Here is a 15,620-nt window from a genome sequence, read left to right on the forward strand (position 1 = left end):
AAGACTGAGCCCTGTGGTACCCCACTGCCTACTTCTTTCCATGTGGATGTAGTACCATTGAGGACTGCTCGTTGAGTATGGTTTGTCAGCCAGCTACAAATCTGTCTGGTGGTGATGTTGTCTATTCCACCCTTTTCTAGCTTACCAAGCAGTAGATTGCGGTCTACTTTGTTGATTGCCTTACTGAAATCTAAGTATGCTATATCCAAGCGTTTTGCTGGTCTACTAATTTTGGTCACATTATCAAAGAATGAAATAAGATTGGTTTGGCATGATCTGTTTTTAACAAACCAATGCTGGCTACCAGTTATAACCTTGTTTGGTTCTAGTTGTTCGCAGATCTGTTTTTTGATTATCTTTTCCAGGATCTTCCCAGCTGTTGATGTTAGACTGATTGGTCTGTAGTTTCCTGGATCTGTTTTTTCCCCTTTCTTGAAGATGGGAACCACACCAGCCCTTTTCAATCCTCAGGTACTTCCCCAGTGCTCCAGGGTTTTTGAAAGATATGGTGCAATGGTTCTGAGATAACATCTGCCAGCTCCTTCAGAACTCTGTTACTTCCTTGCCATCTTCTCTCTTTAGTGAACCTACAGTTTCATTGACCTTTTTCTTGTTATTAACATGTTGAAAGAAACTTTTTTAAAATTATCCTTGATTTCTGTTGTAAGTCTTTGTTCATTTTGAGCCTTTGCTTTCCTGACTTAGTCTTTGAATGTTTTGGCTGTCTGTTGATAATCAGCCTTAGTTATGTGTCCCATTTTTTGTACTTGTCCTTTTTGTCTTTCATTTTGTCTGAGAGCTCTTTGTGCAGCCATGCTGGTTTCTTCTTGACTTTTTTTTTTAAGTGGTATTGTGCTGAACTGCGCTTTTATGATACCATTTTTCAGGGTTTCCCATGCTTCTTGAGTTTTTTTCCCCTTTAGGATTTTTATCTGTGGAATCTTTCCTAGGTTCTTTCTGGTTTGTTAAAAGTGTTAAAATGAGTGCACCAATGGAAGACCTGAAAGACTAGGTCAGGGGTCAGCAACCTGAAACAGTGAAAGAGCCACTCGGAACCGGTTCCCTCGAAAAGGAAAAACTGGGAGCCGCAAAAAATGTGTGCATATGTGCGTACATGCGCGCATGCGCAGAACAGGGTTTGACTGAAGAGTGGAGCCAAGGCGAGATATGCACCTACCCTGCATATTTGAATTGATTGGTTGAACTTTTTTAGTCCCACTTTTTTTTTTTGGACTGCACATGGCAGAGGACTGGGAGCCGCAGGAGATGCAGACCTGTGGACTAGGTCAATGATGGCGAACCTTTCAGAGACCAAGTGCCCAAACTGCGACCCAAAACCCACTTATGTATCAGCGTGGCCCATTGGGTGGCTGTGGCCCATTGGGTGGGTGTGTCCACGGTGGTAACGGAAGACTGAAGGGGACTAAAAAGTTCAAATAATCAATTCCAAATTTGCGAGATCTTTTTTTTTCCCCGTGAGAAGTTGAAATTGAGCGATTGATTGAACTTTTTTTTGCACACGGCGGCGGAGGCCTAAAGCAAAAAGGTTTTATAAAAGCCAGCTGAAGGCCTAGGACTGGGGCGATGGCGCGCATGCCCACAGAAAGGGCTCTGCGTGCCACTTGTGGCATGCGTGTCATAGGTTTGCTACCACGGGACTAGGTTAAAGAGAGATTGTTATGGAGAAAATATATGTGGTTGGTAAGAGTTGACACTGACTTGACAGAACATAGTCTTCTTCCATAGTCCACTTTTACTTAATTGGGGATACTTAGAATTGCAGGATCCAATCTGGTTCGGTCACCAGGACCAGAGGCTTAGTTTTCTGAGCAAGGACTCGTGCTGGAGCATGGGCTCCAGCACGAGTCCAAAAGCTCGGAAGACTAAATCTCTGGTCCTGGTGACCGACCCAGATTGGATCCTGAAACATTATCCTGGGACACATATATTCACTTTCATATTTAGAATTATTACTGGTTCTAGGTTTCTATTCATGACCTTTTTCTAGAGAATTCATGTAAATGATTCTCTTTGGATATCTAGTTGCGATGCCAGCTAACTTGAAATGGTTGGAAAACATGAGGAAAATGTGGGGTTGGTAGCTAACCTCTATTTCTAATTTTGAAGATCAGGCAGATAAAAGTTCAGAGAGTTCATGTGTAATAACAAAAACGAATATCCTATATTGTTCTGAGATCTTTTCTTAAGTTTCAGTTTATTCTTCTTGTTATTCTATGGTATCATATCCAAACCACATAGAATATTTTGCAGTTGTATCATATTAGCAAGTGACATTTTGATGCTACTTTTTTTCAACTAAGGCTGTCTGAATTTTATTTTTAAGTACACATTTCACAATGTTGTGGCAAAATATTTTACTTTGAAACACTGAAATAGATATGTCTTTTTTGCAACTGCTTTGGAAACTGTTCCTGGTTATGTTCACATAGGTATGGATGGATAGCCATTTTGCTCTGTGTTTTTTCTAGGGAAATAACATGTCTGTGCATGCACATGAAGTTTATGGACCACTTATGAGCAGCCTTCAAAATGATGTGACTGCTCTATTACGTGAAAGACTGAAATGTGCTTGGCCATTGTGAAGCACTTTTTTTGAAGGATTTTTTTTTATTTATTCCATTTATATCCCGCCCTTCTCCAAAGACTCAGGGCGGCTTACAAGCTTAGCAGTAGCCTTCATTCTATGTATATGCCTGCTTATTAGGGCTTTCACACACACCCCCAAGCGGCATTATTACAAAGTCAGCTTAATTGCCCCCAACAATCTGGGTCCTCATTTTACCTACCTCGGAAGGATGGAAGGCTGAGTCAACCTTGAGCCTGGTGGGACTCGAACCTGCACTAATTGCAGGCAGCTGGTGTTACTTAAGGAGGCATTAGCCCACTGCTCCACCAAGCATGTGATCGACATAATTAAATTTAAACTAAACTAACACTTTACAGCTGGTTTTAATTTAATAGTTGCAACTTTTAATATTTCAGAATACCACAGGGATAGAATTGATCACTCAAGATACCTACTGCTTTTGAGAACTATTGAGATATATCCCTTGCAAACTTACCTTTATTTATGATTGGTGAAGAATTTTGTTACAGTTTAGAAGTGATGCTGAATAAATTCTAAAAAGCCTTTAGAAGAATAAAAATATAATTAAGCTCATTGATGTATATTGTTTTATATACCCTGCTGAGACCAAAATCTGTAACAATTCATTTAATTACCATTTTCTCTAACACTGTATGTAGGATGGCCAACCCTTATTCTGTGTCTATTTTCTGACTAATTCTTCACATACTTTGCAAGTGTTAAGATGAAGTATAGTTGTACTGTTTTTAAAATTGTGACACCAGATCATACACCTGGAAGATTGTCACAAAATTAATTGGGTCTTCATTTTTAACAATTTTTTTTAAACCACATGATGTGCTTTATAGTGCTTTTGTTTCCAATAATTAATTTAGAAGGTGGACGTATGATGGAACAATACATATTTTGAAGAAGTGTTTCTGTTATACAAGCTAATAGTACTTTCTGCTTATTATTTTGACTCCAGAAATGTCTTCTCAGCAAAAGTTCTGAGAAGATTATAGGAGTTTCCCCACCTCCACAGGTTTCTGTTAGGCGTACGTGGTTTTGTGCTTATTGGAGAACCCTGGCCACATGAAATATGGTTTCTTTGAAGGTGGGGAAAGTCCCTTCTGTTTCAATTTCAGTCCTAGTGGCTACCTACAAAAAGGACTTTGTTGCTATGGTGATAAATGATATTGAAGTAATTTAAAAGAGTTCTGCTTGCTTGAGATGAAAGAGACCATACAGCACTATACCATTTGGTGAAATACTATTTGGATGACAGTAGTATGCATTGAATTTCCCCCCCCCCCGCTGGAGACCAAATTTAAGAGTTGAACATGTTTCTTTTTCTTTTTCTTTAGAAGAGGTGGTATAATCACAATAATAGCAAAGAGAGTATCACCTTTAGAATATTATTTTACAAGCTGTACCATTATCATTTAAATGGAACAAAATTATCCAGAAATAGCAAAGTAGAGGAGAGATCTTACTCTTCTTTTCCAGTTCATTAGTAACATTTGTTAACCCACCATCAGTTGTATATATACTGCTCAAAAAAAATAAAGGGAACACTTAAACAACACAATGTACTGTATTTAATAGTAGGATGTCTTATCTTGTGTTCCCTTTATTTTTTTGAGCAGTATACATTTAATCTCAGTAAGCGCTATTCAACCCATATAGATATCTCTTGTATATTGCTTATAGTCATGCCTTTTCTACAAATAACTAATGCATTCCTGACTCTGATACTGCCGGAACTGCCTTTGAAATGCACATTCTACCTTAACAAGTTCAGGTAGTTGCTTATTATAAAAAGGAGCATGTCTATCTTTTTACGTTACTCAATACCAGTAAGGACAGTTTAGGAATCCTATTATTAACTTCCTTCCAATATGAAAATTGTCCAATTTTTATCAATACCATATACCTCTTTTGAACCAGTTTTTAAATTCATAAATGAATATGCTGTATCCCGTTATTACAGATTTTGCTATGGGACTTTGTCGTTAGCTTTACGTTTTGAACAAAATAAACCCATCTTGTTATGTAAAAAGAGAAAAAATATAAATGAAATATTGTTATTGGAACCAACAAAAATTGCATAAACCCAAACAAATTAGGCAATCGTTTCTGACATAAGTCTGACTAAAAGCTATGAAAAGCATGAGGTGGCGAGAAAGAGATGGGAATTGATCCTTATGATTCCTGGTCAGTCTTTGAAATTTATTGTGGAAGAAGATAACATAAAATTTTACAAATTTTTATTTATATTATGCATTGGATTGCACTGGATAATTTTGCTAAGAAATTGAATTCTCCTTTAGTGCTGCCCTCTCCCACATCCATGCAAGCTAAATAATTGCCTTATGGGACTGAGAGATAGTGGACCTATTGAGAGCCCACTGATTCCTAATTGAGGGCCAACAGACAAGGCAACTGAATAATTGCTGAGGTTACTAGCACCTTCATGACAAATAGGTTTCTTATCGCAAATTTCACATACAGTATCACAGTTCATTTAATCTGATGAAATATAATTCTGCAAAAAGAGTATTTATACACAGACAGACAGACAAAATTTTGTTAGAGTAGAGGTGAGAAAAGACAGTAGGGAAAGAAGAAGTGAAAAATAAAACAACTTGTGATGATTAGAAAAAGGAAATGACAGAGATATTGGTCCTGCTCAGAAACGGATACTCTAAGCATGTGACGAGATAAATCCTTACCTCCTCCAGAGTTGCATAGGGGAACAGAGGCCTCCACCGATTTAGATGTCCCTTCAGTATCCCAGCTGTTCATGGGGCAAGTTGTGTTTTTTTTAGTCTGAATAATGCTATTTTGCATGAATGAGGTACTTAATTGAGAGTCAGGCAATGTACAAAATTAATAATACATGCAAGCATATCTTATACGAAATGTTGGTGTCTAATCCTTCCTTCCATAGCCCACCTCTACTGAATTGGGGATACTTAGAATCAGTGCTTTTTTTGTAAAAGAAAAAGGTGCTGGAACTCACACATGTCATGCAACCCGCCTTGCCTACCCTACAAGGTTCCATCCAAAAAAGGTGCCGGAACTCCGTTCTGAGCGTTCTATGACAAAAAAAGCCCTGCTTAGAATTATTACTAGTTTTAAGTTTCTATCCATGGCATTCTTCAAGAGAATTCAAGTTGTCATGTAAACTCTTCTCTTTGGATATCTAGTTGCAGTGCCAGCTAACTTGAAATGGCTGGAAAACTTGCATGAGGAAAGTCTGCCTTGTGGTCAGTTTCAGTACCACAAAACGTGAGATGCACGCTCATTACCTTTATTTTCATTTCACACCTTTCAGCATAGATATTCTTAGAATTGCTTATCTTTCCCAACAAGGAAATAAAATTAAGAAGTTATGAAACAGCCTACAGAATCTAGAAGCACTAAATTTATCATAACTTGGTGGAGCAGTAGGCTAATGCCTCCTTAAGTAACACCAGCTGCCTGCAATTAGTGCAGGTTCGCATCCCACCAGGCTCAAGGTTGACTCAGCCTTCCATCCTTCCGAGGTAGGTAAAATGAGGATCCAGATTGTTGGGGGCAATTAAGCTGACTTTGTAATAATGCCGCTTGGTGTGTGTGTGTGAAAGCCCTAATGAGCAGGCATATACATAGAATGAAGGCTACTGCTAAGCTTGTAAGCCGCCCTGAGTCTTCGGAGAAGGGCGGGATATAAATGGAATTAAAATAATAATAATAAAAAAAACTTAATATTGCAGCTGCCAGTGAGTTTCTGTTGAAAAAAAGCAGCACAACTGCTAGTGAGGATTTTCCATCTCACTGTACTGACATTCTGGCAGCTGGACTGGCATGCCTTGTTAGGGAGAACAGCAGGACCATCTGTTTGGAGACAATGGCTTTATCTGCTTATTTAGTAACACATGTCAGTTACAGTAGCTTTTAAAGGACAATGAAATGTTAAGAGTGCTTCTGTATCATACTAACTCACTCTGGTTGATTAAATATAAAAAGCACTTTGCTATCTTTTTCCTAATTAACCCCTGCTTTCAAAATACAGTTCATACTAACTGAAAATGGCAGCCAAACCTAGCTTGGATGACATGTTTATCCTTTAAAAAACTCAGATCATGATAGAAATGTTATATAGGATGGGGGGGGGGAAACTGGTGGTGCACAGGATTAGTTATTCGCCTAGAATGCCTTAGCACCTAATTTGAAGTAAGTTAAGCCCATTTTCCCTTTTTAAACCCCCTGCTTATTGTTTTGTTTTGTATGATACTATATTAGACTGTATATTTAAAAACAGCTTCCTTCTTGATATTGTTATTAGGTGATTTGGGAAGCTTTGATACTAAAGGGTGGATTATAATGAGTAGGATGTCCCTAAAGAAAAGGGCCTTCAGGATGCAAGGGTCTTGTAGAAGAACTGATTTGAAGTCTCTACTAGTATTGAAATACCACAGAGCCACTGATGATTTTGTTTTAAATTTTTATTTTGTACAGTTGCAAGTTTCTAATAATGTGGAAGTCTAGGAAAATTTGTACCACTTTGAATTGTAACTATTAGGATGCTCTCCAGATTACAGTAATCTGATTTGGTATAATGAATATAGCATTCTATCGAAAATACGGTCTTTTCAATCTTCCTTTCCACCCATCAAAGCTGGTAATATGAATTTAAATAGCCTTCCAACTTCTTGTGGTTGTAATCAAATTCATGCAAGGATATCCAGTGCTGAGTTCTCCTTTGCTGGCTTGGCTTTGGGTTCTTCAGTAGCGGGATTTACCAATCCTATCCCTGCATGGGAGCTGACCTGAAAATATGGGATTTCCCAGTTACTTTTGCCTGTTGTAGAATGTGAATGTATGTAATTTTAGCAAAAAAGTTTTATATTTCCATATTTCTTACTTAACACTAAAGTAAGGTACACTGTGAAGTAAAGAAAGCATTTGAGAAGATGTATCTGTCCTGCACTTTTATTTCGTTAAAATACCATAACTAGTTTGAAAATAGTCAAATCGTCACAAAAAAAAAACAACTAGTGATATTCTGTAAGTATAATTCTTAATTGTTTATGAATTGAACCCCAGGGACTTACTATTAATACTGTTCTATTAACATTTGAATGTGTGTGTTTGTAATTAAATAGTAATTATTATAAATTGAAAGATGTTGGGATCAGTCGGCTATGGAGGTCCCAGTGGTTGTCAGCACGCTGAGTGTCATACCAAAAAATCTTGGGTGGCACTTAGAAAATCTGTGCATTGACAAAATTTTCAGCAGTCAGTTACAAAAGACCACACTGCTTGGATCCGCACATATACTATGCCAATTATGACAACCTAAGTTCTTGATGAAGGCCAACACCATCTAAAGAACTGGCAGCTGTGATTTCATATTGTTGCATATGTAATAACAATTAAAGAAACTGCTAAAATATAAACAAAAGCAGCTGTTGTTATAAAGAATTATTATTTAGGAACTCTGTGTGATATGGTTATTGACTCTTGCTTTGTTCTGCTCTTGATATATTGGAAAAACACTGTTTTTATTTTAAGTGAGCAAGCATTGAGCTCTACTCAGCTGTAAAAAAATAGACATTTTAATGTCTAACGATTAAATAATAAACAACAGTTCATAATAACAGAATCCTAGGAACTGTTTCTCTGTATGATTTCATAAGACATCTAGATCAAACCTGTGGTTTTAAATCATGGTTTTCTCTGAAATATAATTTAAAAAGACAATTTCCTCACTTTGGACATAGTGGGGAAAATATTTTATTAAATTGGAAGCAAAGGAGTTTTGTTTACACTTTAGAACAAGTGAAGGGGGGAAAATGATGGCATGAAAAGCCAGGCTGTCCTGTGATTTCATTCATGTGATGATAATTCATGGCCTTTTGTGGAATCTGATCTGGGTCTTTGTTTATGAAAATGCAAGATCAACCCTCATAAACAAGTAGTATTTTCTTCTTAACTGAATTTGAAAATCTGAAAAAACCTGACTTCTACATGGATAAAAAGGGAGGGTTGAATAGTTCTTCATTTAGGGAATTGTTTTTAAGTATTTCTTCTCTTCCTCCTTTTTCTTTTATTCCTTTCTATCTTTGCCTCAAATGTGAAGCTAAGGACAAAGATATGTTCTACCAACCAAGCTAGCTAAACAGATTTGTATAGGAGGAGGCAATCCTGATATAAACGGTGATTAAAAGAAAGAAGAAACTGAACATTTAAAGGCCTTTCTAAAAGAAAATCAGCATGAATTCTCCAACGAGCATCTATTGACCTACATTTCACTGAGGCTTTTTTTCTTATGGAGGTGGGGAAGAAAGTCAACAGGCATATGAATGCAGCTGACCCTGCTGGCATTGAGTAGCTGGGGAGTTTTTAAAAAATGGTAGAGTTCTTTATTAGAAGCTTTTGAGTCATGGGGCAACCTATTTATAGATTGCAAATTTGTGAAATAAAAAATAAATAGTAGATACGAATAGAAAATTTTCTCAGTGGAGGGAAGTAAGAAGCAGAGTCCCTCAAGAATCTGTATTAGGGTTGTTCTTTTTAATTTGTTTAAAAGTGTTCTTGACCTCAGGGGAAATGTCATTTTTTATAATGGGTGACTGGTCAACCAAACATGATTCTGTTTAAATTCAGGCAGAAAAATACTGAATTTTAAAAGATATACTATATATAAACAGTGGAAGTATCTAAGCTGTTTGTAATGGTGGAAAACATTATTTTGAGGGTGTCATGGTGGATAATTCAGTAAAGATGTCTACTCTGAATGCTAGGACTCATTTGGAAAGAGATTGAAAACAAACTGCTAATGCAACTCTATTGTAAGTTCATATTTGGAATTCTATAACTCAGCCGGACACCACTTTTGAGAAACATTATAAGAAGACTGGAAAAAGCAAAGAGGAAAAATAAGAATGATCAGGGCTACGAATAAAAGTAGTTTTCATTAATGACTTTTTGTTCAGTGACCGTTTGAAGTTACTGAACACTAAACAAATTATACTTATCAGTCCCTGAAGTTATGGCTACAGCATCACCCCTACAGTCACATAATCAAAATCTGGGCATTTGGCAGCCTGCCTGAACTTACAGGGCACTTCAACTCCTCCCTGCCTATCTCCTCCCCATCTCAGCCTTGTTGACCGCCCTGCACAGTGACAATTCTCAATGGTGGCAATGAGGCTGAAGTAGAAGCCTGAGGTATTTCAGTATCAGCCAGCTGCCACCGTCCCCAGGCCTCTACTGTCGCCCCAGTGTCACAGCTGAGAAGTGCTGCCTTAAGCCCCATGCTGAGGCCAACCATCCCAGTACCACAGTGCAAAACCCAGCAACCCCCCACCATCCTGCACTTGGAAGACCCCTGCTGTGCCCAGCTGATGTTCAGTATCTTCTGCTGCTGTTGAAGCACGCTCTGCCTGGCCCTACGTAAGGCAGCTGCTGGCCGAACCAGGCCGCCTTCCAGATGCTGCTTGAACCCCTCTCCAAACCACAGCGGGGTATGTTGCAATCTTTGAAAAGCATTCTGCAAAGGCTATATCTACCATTCTCACAACGTTTCGGAAGACCTCAGAAACTTTCTGAGGGCTTTGCAAAACACTATGATAATGCCAAACACAGCCTTGGGAAGAAGACCTGGCACGTCGAGTAGCTAACTTTCATAGGCCCAGGCTGGGTAGGCCATGCTGAGGGGAAAGGGAGAGGTTTCCAAGCTGAGCCATGCTGGCTCAGGAATTCTGGCAGTTGAAGTCCACAAGTCATAAAAGAGCCAAGGCTGCCTACCCTTGCTCTACTCAGTATGAAAATTCTGTCCCTGCAAGGAAAAAAAAAAGATTGACCAGATGAATCAAAACATAGTTGTAGATTGAGGAAAATGAATTCACACCATAACATAACAGGGTAGTGAAAAGGTTAAAAAAAGGTGTACATTTACAGTTTTTACTTGTTATTTTTGGCATGCTAAAAGAAAGTGGCAGTACAACAACATTACCAGATTTCTATCTGGAGATGATGGGACTCAGACCCTTGTCTAAGGTGACTGGTGAGAACTAGAATAGGGAGAATCTTATACAGGACTTCTCTAAACTAGCAAGCAATCTCCTTGATGTCTATGTTGATTACCAAAGACAGGACATATAAAACAAATAGAAACCTAGGTTCATATTAAGGTGGAATTATTCATATGGCTATCCAGAAGATGCCTAATGTAGCAGAAAGATAACAATAACCTTTACATCTTAGGATTTAGACTATGGAGATATTGTAATTAATTTGATTTACCTAGCTTTCAAGTCATCCTTTTTGTTAATTGCCAATCACAACAGTTATACGTCCTGATTTCTCTGTGGTTACTCCTGCTGTCTCCCTGTTAATATTCTGTTTTTTCAGTAGTAGAGCCTAAATTGATAATCAAGTAATGACAACAGGCGAACAGATAGCATTAATTCCACAATATTTTGTTTCTTACAGAGATAAAGAAACCTCAAAAATATCCACTTACTGTTCATTTTGGCTCCCAAACCAGCTTACTAAAGCAGACAGGTCAGGGATTTCCCCACTAATCGCTTGAAGTTGATATTTCCCTTCTAAATATTTCCTGTTTATTTTTAATTATAGCATCCTGGAGCACAATGAAAGAGTTTTAATGCACAGACTTCAGAAAAACGTGCAGCAGCAAGTAGTACAAGGGACGCAAAAGGAAGATATTACTGAGGCGCTTAGGAACACTCCTGGCATTTGAAGTAAGTAATGGGAATTTATTTTGATTTTGACATAAAGAAAATAGTTCTATATAATTTGTATTGGGCAACCAGACTTGCATTGCTATTTCTGTGCAGTGCATGCAGAGAGATTTTTAAAGGATGAAAGTAGACACAACAGTGACATATCTATGCATTCTTAACAATGTCGCTGAAAGAGGGCATGTATCAGAAGATTTGTTTATAACATCAAAAGTGATGTTTGAGCCTTGAGGCTATCTGATCCTTTCCTCATAGCTTATTCCTACTCCTGGCAGTTTTCTTTCCCTGGCACGTTTCTTTCCTTGTGCATTGGGAGATGAGATTTACCAGAAGACTACTACCTAGATCAGGGGTGTCAAACTCAATTTCATTGAGGGCCACATCAGCATTGCGGTTGCCCTCAAGGGGCCGCGTGGGTATGGCCAGGGTGGGCATGGCCTACTGGGTGGGCGTGGCTAGACTGCGTACGGCCTACTGGGTGGGCATGGCCAGCTCTACATCATTCGCATCAAGGGTGCCTATGGGGGCCTGGGCAGGAGTGGGACAGATCTGAGGGTCTCTGGCAGAAGGAGGGTCTCTGGGCCAGGGCCAAGGCAGTGGGGGCCGTTCCCTCACTGTTTCCAGGATGGCTTCGCGGGCCACATGAAACCACTTCGCGGGCCGGATCCGGCCCCCGGGCCTTGTGTTTGACATGTCTGACCTAGATAGAGATGTGTTGACAGAGGCAAATGGAAGGTGAAGGACCTGTTATTTTTTGGGTGCACGTACGTTTTTGCTGTAAAATGTGATCCTATTATCAGTCTGGGAAATTGGCTTTAATTTAAAGTGCTGAAATAGGGTGTCATTGGAACTCAGTGTATTCCCACATAGATTGTATCAGAAAAGAATGTAATCTATTTTTGTATAACTACTTAGAAATTGAGACTCTTCAGATATGGTAGAACTGCAACTGTCAGCATCATTTACCACTGAATATTCTGGCTAAGACTGCTGAAAATGCAAGTTGAACCACATCTGGAGACTTAAGTCCAATAAGTCCAATAAACAAACTAGTTTTGCGTTGCGACAATAATTTACAACAATTATATAAAAGATCTTGTTGCAGATTGGGTTGAAACTGAGTCATAGCAGAAGCAGAGTTGTAATAGTAAGTTATTGTGTACAAGATTTAATTAGATCCCTAGTATTACCCTCTCTTCTGCAGTTCCCTTAAAAAAACTTGGTGATTTCATACCTTTTGAAAAAGCACAGTCTTTCACTTTCATCAGAATTCCTTAAAGAAATTAAGCAGTGAATTTAGATATTAAGACTTCTGTCAAACAGGTATGGTATAATTATGATTGTAGTATCAGATTAGCTCTAAATGGCTGAGGATTCTATTATATGGAGGTTTCCTCTCCTGTTGCCCACGTGTTTCAATATTAAAGATTTGCAGGACATGCCATTTTGAAGATCCCCTGGGACCAGTTTCTTCTACTTTCTTCCAGGTCTTACACTAGAGAATGCATTTCCTCAACAACAGCATTTGGCCTCTGTTCTCTCAGTATTTAGGAAAATTGATCCAGGTTTAAATCTTGTTAGCCACCATTTGAGTAGAAAGATAAAAGTATAAATTTAAAAAATAATTTCCCCTTTTAACCCTAAGTATAATGGCAGTGGATTAGGGGTCCTCAGGATTGATTCAGTGTATTCCTTCAGTTGGAGGTTTACATAAGCCTGCTTTAGCATAGACTTATAATTTTAGTGCTGATAAAGTTTTGATAATAGGGAAGGATTATGAGACCTGATGCTTGAAGAATTTTGGATTATAGTTCCTAGTATTCTGAGTTAGTGTGACCACAGTGGTCAGGAGTTTGAGTAGCTGGAGTTTTAGTAAGTGAAAGCATATCTCAAATATCTAATTATATTCAAACTTTTAGTGTTCCAGTAGAATAGAATCCCCCCAATAAAAAAACCATAGTGAGAAAATATTCCTATATTATGACCAATTAATATTTTAAAACAGTAAGCATTTAAATTCTCAATAACTCTTTCAAGATATTAAATGAACTGGCTGTTAAACAAAATATCAGAGGAAGTGAAAGTATACAGTATACATTATAAGGCATTTTTAACCAGAGGTCCCATGCTATGTGCTGAAGTCGTAATACATAAGAATTGTTCTCCCTGGTCTGCTCTCTGGTAAGTTCTTTTGTTATTTCTGACCACAAAATGTGGATCAACTCTTTGTGTAAGATACGCAAAGAGTCAATATGAATAACAATGCATGTATCAGGCAAAGGTCAGGGACTTCAAGGGTAGATAATGGATTTAAATCATATAGTGTGATGCATTTTATTACAATGTTAATTTTTTAAATTCAAGAGTTTGCATTCATAGTTTGGGTAGTATTCATGTTAGACATTTTAAATGACACTTAAGAAAACAAAAATAAATTCCCTTTCTGCATTTATGGCTCCGAATGCTCAAATAGCATGTTTAGCAGTTTATGACTCAGATTACATTGTGCTATTTTTGTGTGTAAAAACAACAACAATGTACTAGGAATTGTAGTGAAGAGCTTCACCTTTTTCATTCTATTTATTCTCCAACCTTTTTAATGATCTCTGAAGCTCTCACTTAGCAATGCTCTAGGAGGAAATGACTGTAACATTTAATCTCAATGATATGACAGTAAATGGAGAAACAGAAAAACAGGCGTTCCTTATTAGAAATGTGTTACTTTGTAAATGGTTAAAAAATACCACTGCAAGCAATTTCATCCTAATTAGCATTTATTTCACCTTTTCTTTCATTTAGAAAAACAAGCAGTCATAGAAAGCAGCGGATTCTTCATTTTAACTCAATATAGAATTTCTTTGTTTCTGTGAATTCTTAGCAAAAATCTCTTCCACTGTAGCATTTTTCTTCTAAAAAAATTCTACACCTTGCCACAGATTCATAATGGCCGTTTGTTATGTCATTGACTAAAATCCCCCTGCATGGAGACAAGGGCTTCTGCGAAAGAACAGTCTGTGACAGTTGCTTGTCTCATTCAAGTATGAATTAAAATCCCAAAACACCTCAATTAATGATTTCCAGATGTTACAACTTTATCTCCAGCTTGTGATCAAAGAATGGTTGTCTGAATGGAATTGGATTCAGTAAAGGAGTTCTTAGTCTTGGACAATCCAAACTACAAAATAAAATGTGGGGTTTTATTCTTCCCACTAATTTGGGAGAAACAAAGCTATTCTCACTCTTTAGTTTTTTTAAGTAGAGCATAAAGTCATAGATAATGAGCAACATGTACTTCTAGGAAGTAACTTACTTGTTTTTTGAACCATTTAAACCATTTCTTTTCACTTGCGATAATGATTGGCCTTCAGAAATCTAAGGTTTTAATAAGGTTATGGTGGGAGTAAGGTGAGAAATTACTATTTTTGGTCATTTCATTAAAAAAGTAGCTTTAGACTATTAGTATAAATCTACAAGAGTTGTAGTTAAGAATATGTATCCTATTGGCAAACTGGGCATTTTATTTTTTAATTTTTATGCATTATTACTCTGTTTGCTGATGGGAGGAAAGCTAAAAGTATGTGGCAATCTCTCATTGAGGTATTGCGTTATAGTGATGATAGTTAGGGGGAATGATGTCTGATAGCTATCAGTTTGGGTTTGTGCATATGCCAATAGAAAATCAGACAAAGACCTCTATGGATGGGAACACATTGATACTAGTCTACCTGTTGATGACATCAGTTTCTCGCATTGAGAAATAACAGGAGTGTACTTTTGGTATGCATATTTCTTAGAAGCCAGAACTACCCAGCTGACTATATTTAGTGCTCAGTTTTACCAGATATAAATTCTTTCCAGTGGTAGAGTTAAGGAACCCGATCAAACCTATGGAAAAAAACGCCACTCAGTTTGCTTTTCTTGCATGCAATGATTACTTTAGAGCAGGGGTAGACCCATGGACTTCAACTCCCAGAATTCCTGAGCCAGCTGGCTCAGGAATTCTGGGAGTTGAAATCCACGAGTTATAAAAGAGCCAAGGTTGCCTACCCCCTGCTTTAGAGATTTGCTATGAAGTAGCTGACAGTGCAAGCATGATGCTTGGCTTTTAATGATTTACATCTGTTTATACGCAAAGACCCCTTCATGGATTACTGCCTTGTCGTGGCGAAGGGGCTTGCGTAATTCAATGAAGCTATGAGCTATGCCGTGCAGGGCCACCCAAGACGGACAGGTCATAGCAGAGAGTTCTGACAAAACGTGATCCACTGGAGAAG

The 15,620-nt window shown here is 38.0% G+C and overlaps 1 protein-coding gene across 2 annotated transcripts in view; it reads left to right on the forward strand.

The window, feature by feature from the left end:
• Positions 1 to 15,620, forward strand: part of ATXN1 (ataxin 1) — a 224,421-nt gene that overhangs the window by 63,726 nt on the left and 145,075 nt on the right. For both annotated transcript variants that reach the window (XM_083360664.1, XM_083360665.1), the window contains exon 4: positions 11,222 to 11,346. The gene's annotated coding sequence lies outside the window, so the exon portion shown is untranslated. The remainder of the gene's footprint in view (positions 1 to 11,221; positions 11,347 to 15,620) is intronic.

This window comes from Vipera ursinii (assembly GCF_947247035.1).
Source record: "Vipera ursinii genome assembly, chromosome: 3".
Classification (NCBI taxonomy): Eukaryota; Metazoa; Chordata; class Lepidosauria; order Squamata; family Viperidae; genus Vipera; species Vipera ursinii.